General features: G+C 41.8%; 1 long non-coding RNA gene across 1 annotated transcript; it reads left to right on the top strand.

The window, feature by feature from the left end:
• Nucleotides 1-4511: 4511 nt before the first annotated feature.
• Gm3775 lies at nt 4512-9026 on the top strand. Its single transcript, XR_877751.2, has 3 exons — nt 4512-5775; nt 7169-7274; nt 7930-9026. It is a non-coding gene; the product is annotated as a predicted gene 3775 (long non-coding RNA).
• Nucleotides 9027-15786: the final 6760 nt, after the last annotated feature.

Genomic DNA, 15786 nt, shown 5'->3' with positions numbered 1-15786 from the left:
GCTGCTGCTTCAGATGCCTGCCCCCTGCTCCCTCTCCTCACCATCATGGTCTATTATCCCTCTGAAGCCTTAATCCTTGAAAGGAGCTCTTCCTCATGTAAGCTGCCTTGGTCATGGTATTTTATCACAACAATGGAAAAGTAACTCAGACAGGTGGCCTTGGGGAAATTACATAAATCTTTTCACCTCAGTTCATTACATAGGGCATGAGAGAGGTTTAGGTGGGGCTGATCTCAACGATTTTGATGAAAATGCAAAGTGCTTGCTGTAGAACTGTTCCTAGATGAATGCTGGTTGGGTATTGCCCCCCTAATAGTATTGATCCTAGGGACATGGAAGGTCACTAACCTCACACTGCTTTATTATGTGCCCATTAGGATGCGGATAGTTCGTTTTGTGTCTGCAGAGCCTTTAAGACAGGAGGATGATGTATCCACAGCCATTGCGGCAGTAACTCAGCCTTGAAGTTACTGTACAGTGTGGTGGAGGTTTCCGTTCCTGGCTTGTCCCCACTGTGTTTCACATCTCCAGTATATTATTTACTATAGAGGTGGCCTTGAACTATAAGTATTCATGGACATATAGTCTGACCTAATGGATGAGCTGTTTTATGTTGATTTATACATAGTCCATGTAGGGTAAGTGATTAGTGGGTTGGCATGAACTGCTTGCTGAGTAATACAGACTCAAACCAGTTAATTCCCATCCCAGCGTGCTTGAATTTGGGCCTGGAGTTTCAAAGGGCAGAACAGCAGTGGGCCTAACGTCATCGGAACTTGGAGATTCTTCTCTTCACTAAACTTGGTGAATATTTACTGGAAAAATATGCTCTTAAGAAACACTGGAACCCGAGGGTCATGGATCATAGCAAAAGTGGGTAGAAAGATCGCAAGGAGCAGCACATTCACTGTGAGGTCTTGTCTCCTAGAAATTTTAGGGAGGCTACCCCAGGAGGTCTCATCAACATGGCTGCCTAAATAAGACCTGAATAAGGACAATATCAACAGCCATGAAATATGACAAGGAGAAATCTTATGAGGCCTCAGTCCTAGCAAAAAAAAACCTATAGGCATTCAAGGAAGGCTGAGAACAGAAGAAATACTCTTCCGCAGGGAAGAGCCCCTAAATTACTGGTTATCCAGTATCAAGTGTTCAGGCCCGAAATCATATTGATAGATACAAGGAACATTACATAGGCTGGGAATGATAAATTTGTATATTTAGTTATATATATACACATACACACACATATATATACACATATATAATATATTATATATAACTCTCTCTCTCTCTTTATATATATATATATATATATACAAGGAAATAGAGGCCATAAATTTGAGAGAGAAAGAGCAAGGAGGTGCAAGGTAGGAATTGGATGGAGGGAAAAAAGGGGGGAATAATGATGCAATTATATTTTAATTAAAATGTATTTTAATGAAACCACTGAATAGGAAGCAGAAACTTAAGCATGACTCAGACTTCATCTTTGTGAGCCTTGTTGTCTTTGTACAATTTAAGGGAACTGGAGTGTAAAACAAAACTGAGACGATCCACATGTGCTTCCTGTGACCGTCTATTCAATATGAATACAAGGTTTTTCCACTTACTTTCTAATGATTAACTTAAAATTAATAAATATACATGCAAAAGATGTGCTTGGGAAAGGCATAAGAAATAAGCATGCCTTGGATTTCTATGGCTGAGAGACCAGAGAAATTGATCAAGTGATAAATCCCTGGACATCTAACAAAAATGACTACAGAGATCAGAAGCTGAGGGTCTGGGCTCCCTGAGCAGGGTGAGTCTCCTGATGGTATTCAGGGACAGACTAAATCCCCTTTGGGTTGGGGTGGTGGATTTTCCATCCACCTAGGTCAACTTCTTTCGACATTTTCCCCTTTGACCGAGCTTCTTATATGCTGAAGTGTTCTTTAGTCGCTACCTGCACAGCATCCTATGGACGGTTACTTGCTGAACTTTCATGCAGACTGATTAGAAACTCAGAACTTTTCGGTACCATCTGTAAACAATCCAATTTATAGAACCAGAGCAAGCAGGGACTTCTGCGTCTGTTAGTTCAGGAGCATTGGTGGTCACAGTAGCCGTGACAGGAAAACTGTTAGTGAGAACGAATTGTCATAGAAATCATTATATTATGAGATGTAATGTGTCTTTCTAAAGCTCTTACCCCATGACCGCAGACTATGACCATATTTGAGTTTAAAGGAGCCTGTAACTATGGGCCCTGATGCTGGCTGGCTGGTGTCCCAGTAAATAGGAAATTTGGGCAGAGAGACACCAGGGATGCAGGTGCACAGATGACACACCTGTGTGATGGCTCCCTCTGAGTGTCACCTGTGTGCCCTTGTACCCTGCTATTTGTCATACAGTACTGGGGAAAGTCTGTGAAGGTATTGTAGAGGCCATGAATTTTGAGTAAAGCTGATTGCCTTCCATAATGCAGGCAGGCCTTGTGGAATTAGTTGAAGTAGAACAAAAGGCAGACTTCCTCCAAGCAAGATGGTGTTCTGCCAGCTAATTAATTTGGGTTTCATCTGAGAGACAGGCTCTTCCTGGTTCCACTGATGACTCAGGAGGCAGCTTCCTGGTCCTACAGCAGTCATAAAATACCAACTTCCCGTCAACTGTTTACTGGAGCTACAAGCCTATTCTGCAATTCATGTAAGTGACAACTTCCTGTCTACAGCTAACCGGAACCTCAACTTGGTCTTGACAGTGGACTTCAGCTGCTGGTAACTCTTTCTCCCGTCTCCAGCCTGTTGGCCTCTCCAATGAGATTTTGGATTTGCCAAGACTCCACGATCACAAGAGCCAGTTCCTTAACTGTCTTCCCACACATATATTCATTTGTTTTGTTTCTCAAGAAAGACTTGACTAATCACGTGTATGAGGACACCGTGTTCCCAGTCATTGCAAGTTAGGGATTAGGGAGAAGGAACTAAGTCTACCAACAGCTTGAACTCAGACTCCTTGTCCCTACAATGATGAGAAAACAAATTTCTGTTAAGCAATCAAGCCTGTGGTTTTTTGTCACGGCAGCCCTAGCAAGCGAGTCCTCATAGTGTGAATTATAATAGTATAAAGTTATAGGTAATACAATACAACAACATAGGATGTAGTAGTACTTCTATAGGGGTAGTAGATATCTGGTGAGACAGTGGTGATAGGGTAGTAAGTAAGAAGGAGTACGGCTTGATCATAGTGATGTCACACAAGTAGCTAAAACTTAAGAAGGTCATAGAACTAAGGTCAAGTGGTAGTGGCACAGTGGAAGATCAAGTAGAAACTGGTGTTCTGCTGACTCAGGGCCTGGCTCCATGCTAAGCACTCTGCCTGGTTTTCATCATTATTGTGTCTTCCTCATTGGAAGATGCTGTGACAAGGGTGCTTTTTATTTCCCGTTTTAGGCATTAGTCAGACATTGTCTAGCTAGCAAATGGAAGAACCAGGGCTAGAACCTAGGTCTGTTGATGCCACAGAAGAAATCTGTACCATTTTGTTAGGTCAGTGCCTTCTTACTGAGAGGAGGAAACTGATGGAATTAGAATTTACTGATGCTCTCACCGCATCAGACTTGGCATTCAACAAGTATTATGTAGTCAGTGCAATCTCACCATCCCCTATACATCTATTCTTATTGGTCATAATCTACCTACATTAAATAATCCTTTAGTTTTCTTGTCACACCATATATAGTGTACACAGCACACTGTGCATGTATTCTAAATGTAGAGATGCCTCCTATATTAAAGAATTTAGGGATAGGGATAGAGGATATAGGTCTGAAGTAGAATCTTGACTAGAATGTATAAGAGTCTGGGTTTGATTCCTCAGCAACATTCATACACACAAAGGCGCGCGCACACACACACACACACAGAGAAACAGACACACACACACATATAAACACAAAAACACAGACAAATACTCACATACGAATACACAAAGAGATATACAGACATACATATAAACACAAATACACAGAGACAAATACACATACACACACAAACACACACACCACAATATTACATCTTTAACAATGGAGAGTTTAAAATCTCTGTCCACTGAGTTAGAATTGTGAATTCAGAAGAAACACCAGTCTCCTCACTTCCTAGTCCTGATTTTGATTCTGTAATGCCAATCATCGAGATGATTAATAGTATTTATTTTTAAATTGAGCTCTGATTTTGCATGACAGTTTCTAGAAACTGTGCAATTAAGCCTGCATACATTAACCATAGTTATTTAATTAGCTGTCTTCTCTCTCTGATCCAACTTGGTTTTTCTTGGAGCTTGGAAATAATGAATCATCCTCAGACTTCTCTTTAAAGGTTTGAAGAGCACAGTGAATAAATGAACAGGTAGGTTTGCTTTTACACACACACACACACACACACACACACACACACACACACACACAGAGAGAGAGAGAGAGAGAGAGAGAGAGAGAGAGAGAGGAAGTAAAATAAATATTTTTAAAATCTGCACATGTCCATTGAAGACACATTAAAAATATTTTCAGTCTTCAGTTGGTTGAGGCCTTGTATACAGAATGCCTAGACACATTGGCTGTGTCTGGAAGTGTCCTGTTTTCTCAAATGCTCAATTTGGAGTGAAAGCTCAGGTCTGTGTGTGTTCTCAGTGGCCATTCTGCATCAGCTGAGAGGAAGTTTTCTAGGGAGGCCTTGTAGGACCTGTGGGAAGGAGTGGTTGAGCGTGAATGGGCACGGGTCGGGAGTTCTTCGTCATTTTGCACTCCTAGCTCCTAGTGTGAGTAAGCAAGAAAAATTTGGAATAACCAGGGTTTTGAGAATGTGGCCTTACCTAAGACTGGCATGAAAAACCAAAGATGGTCAAAGATTCAGAGAGAATACTTCTAAAACCCAAAGGCAATGTGTACTTGTGAGCATGCCCAAGGGAGCATGGAAAGGGCACATGAATTTTCATATGAAAAGAACAAAAGCATACAGAAGACTTAGAACTGAGACGAGCTGTGCACTGACAATTCTCCCTTTGCCTCTTCATTACTGTGACACCCCTTGCTGGCACCCTATAAGCTTTCTCTAGTTCTGTGTTAACACAGTTCCGTAACTGGGCTATGGGGTTGATCTATGTGTTTAATAACAGAGCTCACCTCCCCAGGTGACTATGGAGTTAAGCACACCCCACTGTTCTCCCACAGGTGTGTTTCATGTTTTGTGTCTGCCCTCACTCCAGGGTTTGTATCTATAGCACACACCCTTGATGCTAAGCACAGGCACATATTCGAGCTGCATGGAGCAGTTTTAATAATTCTGTTCAAAGTCTTTTAGAACTTTTGCCCAGCCCTCTGCCATTTCTATATGCTTGCAGTATATTCTTTACTTATCCTGAACAGAACTTGATCATATTTCATTAAAGCTACATAGTTATGTATTTGTTTCCTACTCTCAACTGGGCTCCTTGAAGGTAAAAGAAATGCTCTTGTATCTTCTAGTTTCAAACACAGGACCACCACTAACTAATGACACATAAATGTTTGTTGATGATTATTCTAGATATAAGCAGGGAGATTTTAAGAATCTACGTTCTGCTGTCTACCACAGAGGAAGCAAACAGTTCTTCTCTTGCCAGTAAGGAGCAGAGGCAGACATTTTGAGGAGCCTGAATGTTAAGAGATTGGACTTCTCACAAGAGAAACAGAGCTACAACTAGAATTTTTTTTTAAGAGCACATTGTAGGATTGGCAAGATTCACCAATGGTTAAAGGTAAGGGGGTGGTGCTAATGCTAAGGTCCTGTTCCTCAATTGGTACTTGATGGATCAATAAAGATGCCAGTGACCAATGACTGAGGATGGGACAGGACACTTAGAGTGGCCACTCTATCCAATTATGCATGGGGTGGCAGGGAAGTTAGCAAAAGCATTTTAAGAGTACCTGGCACGTGCATGTGTGTGTGTGTGTGTGTGTGTGTGTTGTTGTTGTTGTTGTTGTTTTTAATATGTGGATCCAAGGGAATTTGGGCAGGGCTGGTAGCGTGGCCTGTCCAGACCTTAAAACTGGGTAGCAAAACTGCACACTACATAAAGGTACTTGCTGTGCACTGGTGGCCTGAGTTCAATCTCCAGAGCCCCCAAAAAGGTGGAAGGGGAGAAACAACTCCACAGTATTGTCCTCTGACCTTCATATATGTGCTGCTGCATGTGTGCCTACATATACAAATCATATACATGCACATTCACAGATAAATGAATAAATATTTAGAAAGGCATTGCTATGTCCAAAGTCAGTGGGAAAATAGTAAATATCAAAGGAGCTGTTCCCTTGAGATATCCCTGAAGCAGAGGTTAGCAAACTTGAGCAACAAAGCTTCCATTTTCCTTACTACTTACTAAATTATACTGCAGGGTATTTACATATTCATATCGTTGAATCATTTTTCTTCCCCTTCTTTCCAGTTATTAAGTGGAAGTGCAATGGTCTGTAGAACTTACTTGTAAGGCTTGGCCAATGAAGTGGCTTAAAAGTTAGCTGTTCCAAATGGAAGTGATGGTTGTATTGGCTCCTTCTGGTGACTGACGCAAGTTTAATTGAGGTCTCTTTCCTTGGGTCCCTGCAGAATCTGTTTCTTGCAATGTCTTTTCATGTACCTTTACCATCATAACTGGTATTTCCATGGTTAGGAAAGGCTCCACTTTGTGACTTTTAACTTAAATACCTCTAGAAAGACCCACTCTTTAAATAAGGCCCACTTGGAATTGCTAGACATTAAGACTTGGAATCTGAGGGACTAGGCTGTAATTTAGTGGACAACAGATGGTGGTTGAATTCCCTAATCTCAAATAGTGAAGCAGAATTGTGGTGGGACCTGGAAGAGCAGTGGCCATGTCACAAGAGACCCTGGAAACGAGTGATGGAGGCAGTGAGACTTTAGATGAGCACATATTCAACAGAAGAGAAACATTATATTATTCCTGGGGGGGGTGGTTATTTTATTGTTTTGGGATTTCAAGATAGGGTCCCACTATGTGGGCCTGGCTGACTGGGGCTTGCTGTATGGATCAAGCTGACCTTAAATCTGCCCAGTTTCTTGACTCTTTAAATGCTGGGATTATAAGCATCTGCCACCAACACTTTGCCCTTTGTTTTCTTTCATTACAGAGTCACACATTTACAGCTCACAATGGCCATGAAGTCATGATTCCCCTGCTTCATTTCCCAAGTGCTGGGATTGCACATGTGGGCTACTTCCCCCAACTTCCTGAAGGTATTTTAGAAGAAAATATATCCATAGACGAACAGGATAATGGCAGCAATCGGGAAGGATGGTTGATGTATGACTACTTGGAGAATCAATGTCTATTCCAACAAGCATGGGTGATGGGTTACTCACAGGATTGTGGGCAATTTATGAACAGTTATTAAACTGAAGAAGGGTCTGTCTTCTTCAACATCTGTTAACTGCTTGTGTATCCTAGGTAGGAGAAAAGCCTCATGTGTGCCTCCCTAGCTTTCATAGGAGAATGCTAGTGGGCCCAATTTTGGGAAAGCCAATGTTCCACTAACCCTTGGCTCCCCACACACCCGAGACGATCCTTGCAGGTAGAGGGAGGGTAGGTAAGAAGATGCAGGAATTGGGGACACAGATCCCTGGAACCAGGTAAGAAGCAGAAACAGGCTCATTTAATGAATGGATGCCTATATACCCTCTGCCTACCTACCCTTGGTCCACAATTGTTTGTCCCTCACAGCTGGCACCCACCAGTTGACTGCCCAGTCACATGCTCTGTCTTTGGATATCAGGAAGATTCAAGGATTAGGGAATGCAGAAGTGCATGCCTGGACCATCGTGAGCGGCTAGTCAGAACTTTCTGACTCCTCCTACAAGCCACGTATGGGTAATCACACACTCTGCTTTTTAGATGGCAGTGGGCCGGCTTGTCACGTCTAGAGGACAGAGTTCCACAATCGCTATACAAGTCTACGTTGTGACTGCCTAGAGTACACAGTCCATGTCAGGAACACTCCTCATTTGATTCTGACTTCATCTATCCTTCAGTCTCAGATCAGGTATCACAAGATGTCATCTGTTTAACCTTAACCTGACGCTGGGAATCTACTACTACTACTGCTTGTCTTTTTTAGGAATCTAGACACTAAATGAACTGACTTGTGATCAAAACCGCGGCAGCAATGGCTGATGGTCATTTGTTCAGTCCAGCCGCAGCCACAGCTTGAAAGGATGTGTTAATAACTCCAGTGGGCTGGGTCCCCAGTCTGTCCTGATTCTGACCTGGATTCACCATGTACTTGTGGAATTTGCATATTATTTGACAACTTCCTACAAAATCACCTTTGCTTCTCCAGGATGATGGTCCCTACTTTTCTTTGAAACAAGCTAATGTGTAACATTCTCACAGGATTCTTGTTTTTTTCTTTAGATTTATATACATTAGACATGTCTGTACATGTTTATGCTTTTATAGTATTTCATTTTAAGACAGGGGCTCTCTATGAAGCTCTGACCGTTCTAGAACTCACTGTGTGGATGAAACTGGCCTCAATGTTACCCAGACTCACTTGGCTCTGCTTCTTAAGTGGTGGGATTAAAGGCAGATGCCATTACTCCTGGCTAATTATGAACCTTGAAGTGAAGACTGTAATAAGTAGATTAATTAAATAGAGCATTTTATATATTTCTTTTAATATAGTGAAAATAGGGAAATACTTACATATGCACAATCACATACAGCCTTATACATATGTGCTATAGAGTATGTATTTTAAATATATTATGCATTGGGGGCTCAGCAGTTAGGAGCACTTGTTGATTTTAGCTGCTGGAACATATGTTGGGTGGCTCACAAACTCCTGTAAAACCGAGACAAAGTAACTCCAATAATTATTTCTGGCCTGTGTGGGCACCTGTATCGATGTAGTATACATTCTCTCCCTCTCTCCCTCTCTCTCCCTCTCCCTCTCTCTTTCCTTCTCCCTCTCTCTTTCCTTTTCCCTCTCTCTTTCCTTCTCTCTCTCTCTTGCTCTCACACATACATTCATAAAATAATAAAAATAAATCTATTTGAAAATTATGTTTATGAATGTTTGCTTGCATGTATGTAAATTTTCCATGTGAATGTCTGATTCCTAAGGAGGCCAGGAAAGTGTGTTGGGTTCCCTGAAACTGTGGTTACACATGGTTGTGAGTTGTCATGTTGGTGTTGGGAGCACAACCCAAGTCTTCTGCAAGAGTGGCAAGGGCTCTCAACTACTAGGCCATCTCTTCAGGCCCTAAAGCTTAATTTCTATCTCTCCACCTCTATCTATCTGTCTATCTATCTAGCTTATCTATCCATCCATCCATCCATCTATCTTTCTATCCATCTACCTGTCTGTCTACTTGCCACCGAATATCTGCATGTTACATGTATTTGAATTTCCTTTCCGTTTTCATTTTGTTAAAAAAAAAGAACATTATATGAAGAATATTTTTATAGAATAAATAGTAATACAATGAAAGCCATGACACACTGGTGGGGGAATAATACTGGCGTACTCACATAGTGATTATTAGTTCTCTTCACCCCTTCACATTCATGCACGCGTGCATGTATGCACACATAGACACAAGCATAGAAAGAGAGACAGAGATGACAGAGATACAGAGACACAGATGTTCGTCATTGAATTATAATGAGTGATAAATTACAGACTCAGTTTGAGGATATAGTTTTTTTTAAAGGTTTGCAAGCATAGCCTCTATTACAATCTACTAAATCATAAATGGTGGCTCTGTGCAGAGCAGAGCAACAATGAAGCTTTGTCTAGAGTACTGCTGAGGGCACACTGCTCCTCACATATCAGACCCTCTGGTTCAGAATGCTGAGAGAACAATGAGACTAGTTCCTAGACCTCAAAGAGCTTACAAACCAAAACACAATCCTCTGGGAGGAGTGCAACGCTCCTGGGGACAGGAACAGGAAGGGAGACATGCACTGTAGACTGCCCCAAAAGTGTCTTGGGGTACCCTTTGTCCTGTTTTGAGTGTTGACTCTTCCCTGAGGTGAAGCTATGCAGGTTGTGTGACATTTCTTGTGCAGGCTTCTGTACCCTTTTCACCGAGGTATAGATAGGAGTGAGCAGGCAGGGGATTCTGCCTAGAGAATCTCTACGTTACCCCCTCTATTTACTTCTCTCTTCCTCTAATCATGCTCATGTTCCACGATAAAACAAAAACATGGATGCAGAATTGCTGGAAACACAGCAGGTGAAAATGCTCAGAGGAATAAGTTGGAAAGAGGCAAGGGAAGGCAGTCCAAGCAGACAAACCAGCCCTTCCACTTACTGGTCCACTGACTTTAGACATCACATGTTCACCGTGAGGCACCATTTTCTCAATTGTATGAAGGGAATCGTTGCAACTCCTCTTTTATCTCTCTCACTGAGCCGTGGAAACCTCAAACAAGACACTACTGTAAGCCCAAAGTACTATACTGTATGAGTCACAGCCATCAATGATGTCACGGGTTAAATTAATTATACTGGAAGATATTCAAAGCTGTTGCTATTACGCTAAAGGCTGAGTAGACAAAGATAGCATTCACACATTTTTATCTTTCAGATGGGTGTGTGGGAGTGAGGTGGGACAGAGGAACTGGAGGAGACAGTACAAGCTGAGTATGTGAAACATAACAACAAATGCAATGGACAGACAGATGGGTTCTGAAGAGACGGGTTGTATTTTCTTTATTCTGTTGCTCCCGACTTCTTTGTAGTGGCTTTCTCCAACTTATTCCAAATGCAAGTGGGTACTGAATGATCCGGATAGGTCTGAGAGGTAACCTTCAAAGAAATAAGAAATGGGTTAATGGTTGGTCCTTGAAAGGAATCTTGGTATTGTACAAAACATGTCTTCTACTGCCTTTAAAATCTGGACCTCTGGGGCTGGAGAGATGGCTCAGTGGTTAAGAGCACTGATTGCTCTTCCAGAGGTCTTGAGTTCAATTCCCAGGAACCACGTGGTGGCTCACAACCATCTGTCATGGGATCCAATGCCCTCTTCTGGTGTGTCTGAAGACAGCTATAGTGTATTCATATACATAAAATCCATAAATAAACCTCTTTAAAAAAAATCTGGACCTCTGAACTATCTTAGCACCTCTTATTTCTCACCATTGTAGTAATCTCAGCTGCTAAGTGGGTTTGGAGTGAGCTGACAGAGAGCTACTCTCCTACTCCCGAGAAGGGTGGGAAGTCTGAATCATAAGCCAGCCTCCCGCACTAATTAGAAGTTAGGACTTGTCGTTTCTACTGAGCCAGTTTTTAAACAGACATTTTTTTTTAATGCAGAACTTAATGCCTGGTGGGCTTCGTTTTGTTTTGTTTTGTTTTGTTTTAATTTTTGTTTTGTAGACACAGGATCAAATTCTAGCTCAGGTTGACTTGGAAATGACTCTACAGGCTAAACTAGCCTAAGACTAACCGAGATCTTCCTACCTCATCCTCCCAAGTGCTGGGATTACAGGTATGAGTCAGCACACCTGGCTCAATTCCTGCTACTTCTGAGGAATGGCTCGTGTGCATGTGCGTATGCCTGTGTGTGTGTATGTGTGTGTCCAGGTATGCATGCCTCTGTTCATGACCTTCTGTGTAAAACACGTAATCTTCACTGTATAACCCTTGATTTATATTTACCAGAAGAGACAGAGAAAAACTTCCAATGCATTTGAAAAAAAAATGTAACGTCTCATCTTTATTGACATTTTTTTTATGGTTTTAGAGCTTTATTGTAGAAAGGCAGGGTAAAAGAGAAAAGGTAGAAAGAGAGAGAGACCAGCCATGGCCACGTGGAGAGAGGGGGGAGATGGAAAGTAAGAAAGGTGAGGGCTAAAAAGGGCCTTTATTGACATTTTTAAAAGTCCTGTTTTTTTAATGTAATTTTTTTTCATCAAAATATTTTTAATTGAGGCAGATTTCTTTGTAAAGTTATTGTCGTCAATTCACAACTATCTTTATTAGAAACACCAAAAAAGGTGATAGTAGAGTTGGAGGTGTACACAAGTGATCTGGAGAGCACAGTGCAGCCACTTGGATAAACTACTTCCAACATTAGTCATCGGCGTCAACAAGATCTCCCCCAAAACGCACATAGATAGGCACAGGGGTTGGCCCCATGTCCCCAACCTTTAAAAACTTCCCCATTTAAAAAAACAAAACTTTTTTTGTCTGATTGATAATTTTCACTTTGAATAGTGTGAGGAATTCAGGACCTGGACTGGACCACCTCCATCCCCTCTGTCCCAAAGGAATTCTCTTCAGCTTATCAGGGTCTGAGAAGACTTGCTTAGCACCAAAGGCTTTGAGCACCTCTCCCAGGACAATGGGGAGTGTGTGTGTGCTGGGGGGGGGGGCGTGTTTAAACTTGGAAAGTTCGTTTAAATGACCTTTTGCAGCTCAAAAAGATCAGGCAAACATACACAACCTATAGCTAGCTCTTTGCTCTGATGCATGGAAGCATGTGGAGCATAAAGGAAAGTCTCTCTGAACATCAGGGCACTGCCTTCTGTTCCTCTTGTGTATCTCGTTGTTCCAGCCTACACTGTCAAATATATAAAATAAATAATTTAGTAAAGTCAATCACTGTAGATAGCCAAACTATACAATGGATAATATTTTAGACATATGTGATAGGAAATTGCGGTAGTGCTTTTTCCCATTCAATAATTTGAAATATTTGACGTTTATCCCAATACTTAGTTAAAACCCAGAAGAGATGGTTTTTACCAGTCAAAATGGCTAAGATCAAAAACTCAGGTGACAGCAGATGCTGGCAAGGATGTGGAGAAAGAGAAACACTCCTCCATTGCAGGTGGGATTGCAAGCTGCTACAACCACTCTGGAAGTCAGTCTGGAGGTTCCTCAGAAAAGTAGACATAGTACTACCGGAAGATCCATCAATACCACTCCTGGGCATATACCCAGAAGATGTTCCAACTTGTAATAAGGACACATGCTGTACTATGTTCATAGCAGCTTTATTTATAATAGCCAGAAGCTGGAAAGAACCCAGACGTCCCTCAACAGAGGAATGGATACAGAAAATGTGGTACATTTACACAATGGAGTACTACTCAGCTATTAAAAACAATGAATTTATGGAATTCTTAGGCAAATGGATGAATCTGGAGGGTATAATCCTGAGTGAGGTAACCCAATCACAAAAGAACTCACATGATATGCACTCACTGATAAATGGATATTAGCCCAGAAACTTAGAATACCCAAGATACAATTTGCAAAACACATGAAACTCAAGAAGAAGGAAGACCAAGTGTAGATACTTCGTTCCTTCCTAGAATGGGGTACAAAATACCCATGGAAGGAGTTACAGAGACAAAGTTTGGAGCTGAGACTGAAGGAAAGACCATCCAGAGACTGCCCCATTTGGGGATCCATCCTATAAACAACCACCAAACCCAGACACTATTACATATGCCAGCAAGATTTTGCAGGCAGGACCCTGTTATAGGTATCTCTTGTGAGGCTATGCCAGTGCCTGGCAAATACAAAAGTGGATGCTCACAGTCATCTATAGGATGGAACACCGGGCTCTCAACGAAGGAGCTAGAGAAAGTACCCAAGGAGGTGAAGGGGTCTGCAATATGAACTAATCAGTACCCCCAGAGCTTGTGTCTCTAGTTGCATATGTAGCAGAGGATGACCTAGGTGGCCATCAATGGGAGGAGAGGCCCTTGGTCTTGCTAAGATTATATGCCCCAGTATAGGGAAATGCCAGGGCCAGGGAAGCAGGAGTGGGTGGGTTGAGGAGCAGGGAGGGGGGGGTATAGGGGATTTTTGGAGAGGAAGCTAGGAAAGGGGATAGCATCTGAAATGTAAATAAAGAAAAATATATAATTAAAAAAAAGAAATATTTGACTTTTATCCCAATGCTTGGTTAAAACCCAGAAGAGATGTTTTTTTTTTTTTTATATTACAAGACCAAAAAATATAAAATGTGCAAGAAAAATATCTCCTCACTAATGTGAGAACTGCTCATCATCCACCATTTCTACCCTCCTGACTTATAAAGACGTTACAGACCATTGCATGCTCTGTGAGATCTTACTGAGGTAACCGGGCTTACATTGTTTCAATTCAGTCTCTGCTTCCAAACTGCAGCTTACAGAGTTTGTAGGATGTGTGACACTGCAGTCAATGTTCAGGTAAAGTTGCAAAAGGGATTTGCTCAAAGCCACTCATGCTCATCAAAAATGGGGAAGGAAAAGACAGGCATGTCTAAGGCTGTAAATAGATTTTGCTGACTAGGAAGGAGAGCTGTATTTCAGAAGATATGGGGAAAAGGAGCACTTGGTTTTATGATTTACAGTTTATATTTCCGATAACTACTTAACTCAAGTTATGGGATGGGAGGGGGCAGTTGTTTTTGAAACAGGGCCTTGCTATGTAACTAAAGCTAACCCTGAACCTATTATGTAACCTAGACTGGATTCTAACTTAAAATCCTCCTGCCTCAACCTCCTAAGTGTAGGACTGCAAATTTGTGCTCCACTCCTGCTAAATTTGGTGCTTTAAAGTGAAACACCTTTCCAACGTTACCCAGTATTTGCTTTAACGAAATGATCTTAGAATTTCTCAGGTAGAAAGGCGAGTACTGAAGAAAGTCCTTCTACCAATACTTGTTGTCATGAAGGGAGCCATCTCTGATTCCAGCCTCAAGAACTGCTTTGGGGATTTATAGTTAGATGACACTTCTGTTCGGTAGACGCGTACCTGTGTAAGTACAGATTCCAGAAGGGTAGTGAGAAACTTTCTGAAGATACCAACTTAAGATGGGGTATAGACATCTCATGAGTTTGAGGGTAGTATATGAATATGTTTCAGATGGATACGTTGCGGGCAACATGTTGGCAGACTTCTAAGAGTGAAACAGAGTATAAAGCAAGGTAGCTGATACCCCAAGTCAACCTTACTCAATAGACCTTGTGTGTTAGTTTACAAAGAAATATGTTAAGCAATGTGAGATGGTGAATGCCTTTAATCTTAGTAGTTTGGAGGCAAAGGCAGGCAGGTCCCCTTGAGTTCTAAGCCAGCCTGGTCTACAAATCAAGTTCTAGAGGGGCCAAGACTACATGGCAAGACCTTGTCTCATAAAGACAAATGAAAATTATCTTTGCAACTGTGAGTAACACAGGTCCTGTTGTTTTTAGCATTTCCCACCATTTGGCCCAAAATTATGATGAGTCTTTAAGGAAGGAAGAACAAGACTAGAAACTTTCTGAAGATACCAACTTAAGATGGAGTATAGACATCTCATGAACTTGAGGGTAGTATATGGATATGTTTCAAATGGGAACCCATTCCTCCCTATGAGCATTCCTGGCTGGGAACAATCTCAAACAAAAATCAATAGGAGGAGCATGTTCTTCTGTCCTGACCTGGCTGACAGCATTGGCCACAGAGGCATCGATGTACGACAACCCAGAATGATTTGGAAGAACCTCCTCAGAGATTCTGGTTGATGTGGTGTGAATACGAAGCATCTCCCCAAAGGATCATGATGTAAATGGATGACAGTCTGCCATTGATGGTGCTAGTTGGGGTGGGATGAAAACTTTAGGATACGGGGCCGAGGTGAAGGAAGTAGGTCAGTGAAGGTGAGTCATTGAGGGTCATTCATCACCCACCGTTTCCTGCCTCAGTCTGCTTCCTGTCCACAATGATGTAGACAGCTGTCTTCTACCATATAATCTGGCCTTCCA

This window comes from Mus musculus, chromosome 19 (assembly GCF_000001635.26).
Source record: "Mus musculus strain C57BL/6J chromosome 19, GRCm38.p6 C57BL/6J".
NCBI lineage: Eukaryota > Metazoa > Chordata > Mammalia > Rodentia > Muridae > Mus > Mus musculus.
The sequence above is the reverse complement of the archived record's forward strand: the minus strand, read 5'-3'. Positions and strand labels throughout refer to the sequence as shown.